Source organism: Agelaius phoeniceus, chromosome 3 (assembly GCF_051311805.1).
Source record: "Agelaius phoeniceus isolate bAgePho1 chromosome 3, bAgePho1.hap1, whole genome shotgun sequence".
In the NCBI taxonomy this organism is placed as follows: domain Eukaryota; kingdom Metazoa; phylum Chordata; class Aves; order Passeriformes; family Icteridae; genus Agelaius; species Agelaius phoeniceus.
This window is the reverse complement of record NC_135267.1, coordinates 101,409,079-101,414,937: the sequence shown is the minus strand read 5'-3', so window position 1 is coordinate 101,414,937 and position 5,859 is coordinate 101,409,079.

The following is a 5,859-nucleotide window of genomic DNA, read 5'->3' as shown; positions in this document are numbered from 1 at the left end:
CATAGAGGCTATAGGGGCCCCTAGGGCCCTATAGGGGTCCATATAGACCCCTATAGGGGCTATACAGACCCCAGGGTGGATGAGAGCTGCCCAAGCTCGGGCTAGCTTGGTCACTTTATACATCTAGCTGTATATACACATACACACAGAGCATTTCCAGCTGCCGCCTGGCCCAGCACTGGGTCAAATCCATGTGGCTGACAAAGCCAACAGCATCGTCCCCTCACACACCGGAACACTGGCCATCACAGTAAATCAACTTGTTCCTTGCCTTATTTGAGGCTTCCAGCTGGCAACACTGCAGCTCCCTCGGCGTGCCCTTCCTAACAAATCGTTTCCCAAAGTTTTCTGCTGGAAGCTGCGGGATTTGGCTCCTCGGTGGTGTTTGTGTTGAGTGGGAGCCCCCTGCTCGGGCCGGCTCCTCGCACCCGCAATGCAGCGGTGCCGGCTCCGCGCGGCCCCAGCCTGGCAGCGTGCGAGGGCATTTCCCACAGCTCCGGACAAAGCTGGGGAGCCTGCCTGTGCTGCGGAGCTAGCTCCCCGTCAGTACAGCCAGACTCCGGGGAAAGCCTCTTCACTCAAGCAGAGAACTTTTATTGCCTTTGATAAGCTTGGAAAACATTTCTGGCTGCTTCTGGATTTCTCCGGCAAAGACATGTAGCAGAAGATTAAACTTGCTCGTGTTTTACCCCAGAGCTTAACAAAACTAGGGAAAAAAATTAAAAAAGGGGGAAAGTGCACTTGAATAGGTCAGGTGTGGTTTAGCTGTGGAGAAAAGCCTGACTTTGAAGCAGCCACCTTCATACAAAATCACACAATCACAGATTGGAAAAGGTCATTGAGTCCCTAAGGTCATTGAGATATTAGATATTTTTTGGAGGAATTGGATCAGGACCCATTTGCAGAATGGGAAATGCTGTTGGCTTTCAGGAGTTGTTGATGGGGCAAAATGCAGCTCTTGGAGCACATGGGAATATGCTCCTGGGAATAAGCACAGCCCAAGGCAGTGGAGGCACCCCAGGTCCCCTGTCCCTCAGCAGCTGTGGCTCTTTCTGCTGCTGGAATGAAGCTGTTTGCTCCGGCTCCTCACTGGCCTCATCTTGTCATTCAGAGATCTGGTTTGCTATCCTGACCTCTATTTTTGAGGTGTTGAGCAATGATCCTTAGGAATCATTCTCTGTGCTTCCCTTGACAAGGGCTTTTTGGGTGAGGACCTTCAGGGCTCATCATATACCAACCCCAGTCGAAACTTTATCAGGGTTGAAAATTTTAGGACACTTCCTCCGTGAAAATGTACCCAGGACAGAAGGGTCTGGCTTTATATCTGTGATGTTTCACCCTTCATGGCTGCACTCAAAGCACAGTTTCACTGTATGGGCTGCACTTTCAATAAACATGTACTTGGAAATGGATAAAACATTAAACATGTTTCACAGTTAACAGATTTATCATCCAACATTCAAAGAACAGTACTGGGGGCAAACTTCAACCCCCTCCACCCCGAACTTGGTTAGAAAGGATGGCAGCTGATAGTGCCCCGGGAGGATTTGTCCTGCCACCAGCAAAGCCTGGACAGCTGTGAAGTCATCCAAAAGCATCCAAGATTCTGACTTTGCCATCAAAAAGGGATTTTGGTGGCAGTATCATGGAATCCTAGAATATTTGGCATTGGAAGGGACCTTAAAGTTCCAAATCACCCCCCCACTGGGCAGGGACACTGATGTGCAGTGGTGTGGACACAAGAAATAAATTGTTTTCTGATGTTTCATCTGGCTTCTCCATGACTATTTAGTAGCACGAAGAAAACATTTTAGCAGGGGTTCCAGCTGAAGTCTTTTGTCTCTCTAACTAAGGAAGGGAAACAAATATGGCCTTAAATAAAAGGATTTACTATGTGGGAGAAACTGTGAAAAAGGTCGTTTCACAGAGATGGGACTGGGAAGTCCAGTGTGGAGCAGGCAAGAACTAAAGGGATGAAATCGACTCATTTCCATTGGAGAAGGGGTAAAAAAGCAGGGCAGGCTTTGTGGGGAGTCACTGTCCTACCACAAAAGTCCTTGAGAACATTTCCAAGAGGCTCCTGGCAGTGGATGACTTGGCTAGAAGATGGAAGAGGTGAAAAACATGTCCATTTGTGGCAATAAATGCATCATCTTTCCCATTCTATTGTAAACTGTATTTTCAGAGAATGCTCCCAAAATGAGCAAGTCTAAAATTAAACCAAAGTGAAGGCAATGAGTTATAGATGACAACTCTCTGTTTTGAAATCGGTTAGCAGCTGGCACTCCCTGATTTAGGAATCTCTCTAACCATGAGCACCTGAAGGGACATGGGGGGTTCAACAGGACCACAGGTTCTTTGCAGTTTTGTCCCAGGGGCAGGACAGCTCCATGGAGCCAGGGCAACCAGGCTTGAGGCCATCCTGAATTTGGTCCAGCAAGAGCCTGCCAAATCCCACGAGGACCCCTCATCCCTGCTCCATGAAATGACTGCAGTGTGGCCTCAGGAAGGCTCTCACACCATGAGTTGTGTCTGGGAGAAGCAGTTGTGGAGAGCATTCAGCTGTTGGGAAGCCCCGGGTCACCGATGGAGTTTTGGGATGCAGCAGCTTCAGTCGTGGCTTTCCATTGGATCTTCCCAATCCTGCCACCCCAGCCTGCAGCCCACTAACACAAAGCAAAGCAGTGAGTCCCATTTGATCCTGCTGGCCCCCTCAACAGCAGCACTGAGGATGTGCTGCAGGGGAAAACGGGGAGGTCAGCACTGGCTCTTTGGGCTGCTCCACCCTCAGGGTGCTTGGCAGCACCACCATCATGGGACAGGCTTCTGCCAGCTGAACTACAGGCCCAGAAAAGATCTGGCGGCCTTGAGAGTTTTTTATATGCTTGAAACAGGTGATATTTTGTTCCTTACTCCAGCAGTGGTGCATATAATCCTCCATGTGACAGGGAAGGAGGCTGGTGCTCTGCTAGTAAGGGCTGCAAAAATTGCAAGAAATAAAACAGAAATTAATTTATTTTATGCTTTTCAGGGGGAGAAAAAGGATCACATGGACACACTGGGGTTGGTCTTCTGCTTGGTTTTGCAGCATTGCAGGACTAGGAGTTGGCTGAAGAGCACCATTCCCTATCTGGGACAAACTGTTCTGCTGTTGCACACAGGCTTGTGAGCACAGGTTTAATTTTCCCTCAGAAACCAACTGGTTGGGTAATTGTTCAAGAAAAAATATTCAGAAATGTGGTGAATAGGAAAAAAAAAGTCATCTCTCTGGAGGGGACATTGGTGGGAAGAGAGTTTTGCAAAGCTGGGGCTGCTGCAGAAGCCTGGGCATGATCCCAGCACATGGGAGGGAAGGGCTACTGAACAAACAGAGCATTGAATGATGCCAGTAGGTCTTTCCTGTGCATTTCTGCTCCTTGTTTGCCTCAGGGATTCCTCTGTGTGTGTTAATAAACTCAGTAGCAGTTAGAAGGAAGCTTAGATTTTGTTTCATTCTTGTTTTATTCTCTTTGATAGCACATGGTTAATACAGAATTGCAGGTGGAAGAAGTAGATATAGAGGTAGTTGTTAAGTAAGTATGCAGCCAAATTATTATTTGTGATATGTGGGGATAGGAGAGAGACATTTTTAGTACAGATAAATTTGCTGTTCTAATTTGTGGATAAATTACCTTATAACCCTTATAACTAAGGGTTAACCCTTCTCTTTCACCTTAAGCCTCTGCTGCTGTTCAGTTCCATGAGAATATTACATATTTTCCTTCTCATCCAGATTCTAATGTTACCTTAAATTAATCTTGCTTTAAAACTTACTATTAAAGGTCAAAATAAAAACTAAAATTCTCTGCATCTTGTTGTATGAAGCATAAACTAGTGCCTTTAGGTATGTGTCTTTTAACTGCCTGAAGATATTCCCTGTTTTTATAATCTGAGACTTTGTATTAGGATGTGTCAATAGTTTAAATTTCTCCCACATGATCAAGAACAGGAGCTATCCAGAGAGGATAACCAGAAATTTCGGCCCTAGAAAGGGTCCATCAGGAACCTCACCAAGCCCAGCAAAGGCAAATGCCAGAGCAGATGCAGGGTTGGAGGCAGGCTCTTCTCAGAGGTTATACAAGGGGCAGTGGGCACAAGGTGGAAGAAGAGAAATTTCAGTTTGATACCAGGAAAAAAAGTGGTTTCCGTGAGAGTGATCCAACAATGGAGCCCAATGAGGCTGTGGAATATCTGTCCTGGGATATGAAAACCTTGGCCCTAAGCAACCTGATCCAGCAGGAGTTGGAGAGGGGCCTCCAGAGCTCCTTCCTGGCCTCTGTTTTTTTGCAGATCTATGACTCATTAGGAAAACCCCATGGTCTATTGGTAGAGAAACCTGAAAAATTACAGTAACTCTTTGAGTCTTGCTCTTAACTCACCTGTTTGGTGCTTTTCATAGCCAGGTTCACCATGCCCCAGTGCATGTCCTTTCTTTCTGCATGTCCAACATTTAAGACCCAATAACTGGCTGGTCAAACACCTCTTCATGCTCTGCTTGGCCAAGTGGAGTGACCTGGAAACCATCTCTCTCCCCTTGACTCCAGCTGCCAGGCAGGCACCAAAATCCTACTGAGCTGTTTCACCAAACCCACAGGAGGAGCCACCAGCAGTGTTAGTCCCTAATCCTCTGGGCTAGGAAGCTTTGGTGTCACCAACCCCAGCCAGCCTCGGCGGGGCAGCGAGGGAGGCTTATCACCCAGTGGCTGAGCCCCATCCCTTGCAGACCTCCAGGCCAGGCCCTCAGCACCAGCATGCCAAGGTCCACCACCATGGTCCCGGCTGCAGGGAACCTGCCTGACCACGGGTGCAAACCTTGAGAGGTGGATGAGCCAGGCTTGGTACTGCTAGGCTCTCCCTGCCTGGGATTGCTGGGTGGGCACACAGAAATCCAGTCGTGGTCACTGGGTCTGAACTAGGTCCTGGATCCAGCCCTGGGAGCGCAGAGGAGGAAGGGGAAGGCTCTCAGCCCGCTGCAGGCGTAATGAGCCATTTTTCTGCCATGTCTCCAGCACTTGGCTTCCAGCCCCGAAAGGAAGAGCACTGTGCCAAGAATTTCCACGGCTGTGTCCAACAGAGCAAGCTGACACCTGATTTGCCGTTAATTATAGCGGTGGGAATAGGTCCAGGGGCAAATGTGAAGGGGTGACAACGGGGTGGCGATAAGGACAAGACTCATCTGTCCTTCGTCATAAGGGCTTGTCAGGAGGGTTTTGTTTTCCGTGAAAAACCAGTAGGAAGACTTCCAGCATGCAGAGAAGCAGCTGGCAGGACAGGACCTATAGGAACCCTGCCTTCCCCTCGGGCTGTCTTCCCCCCAGCACCTCAGAGCAGAGGGGGCTGCGTTGTTCCCAAACCCCCTCCCAGCCCCTCAGTGTGGTTTGCGTGCCGGCATGCCACCAGATGCCAGCCACCACAAAATTCCTGCAAGAAGAGAGGTAAAAATAGACCCTGTATTATTCCAGACCTTTTGTCCAGCCTATCTGTGGGCGAAATAATCCCCATTCCCTTGTGAGGCCTGAGCAGCTCCAGCCATTCCCAGCACGACCAAACTCCCTCCAAACCAGGATACCCTGTCTTTGCAGCCTCTGTTCTGTTCCTCTTTGGATAAGTTACTACTCAAGAGTGCTACTGCTCCAAGGGGGAGCACCCAAAACCTGTAGATAGTCCCTCCTGAGGTTGTTAACAGGAGATTTTTAGGTGCAACCAGGCTTTTGTGATTCAGTGGCTTTCAGCTGTTGCCCCAAAGGTGTGCTGTGTGTCCTTGCTTTAAGTGTGGAAAAGAGACAAAGACATAGAATTAAAAATATTCTCTTATTTTAA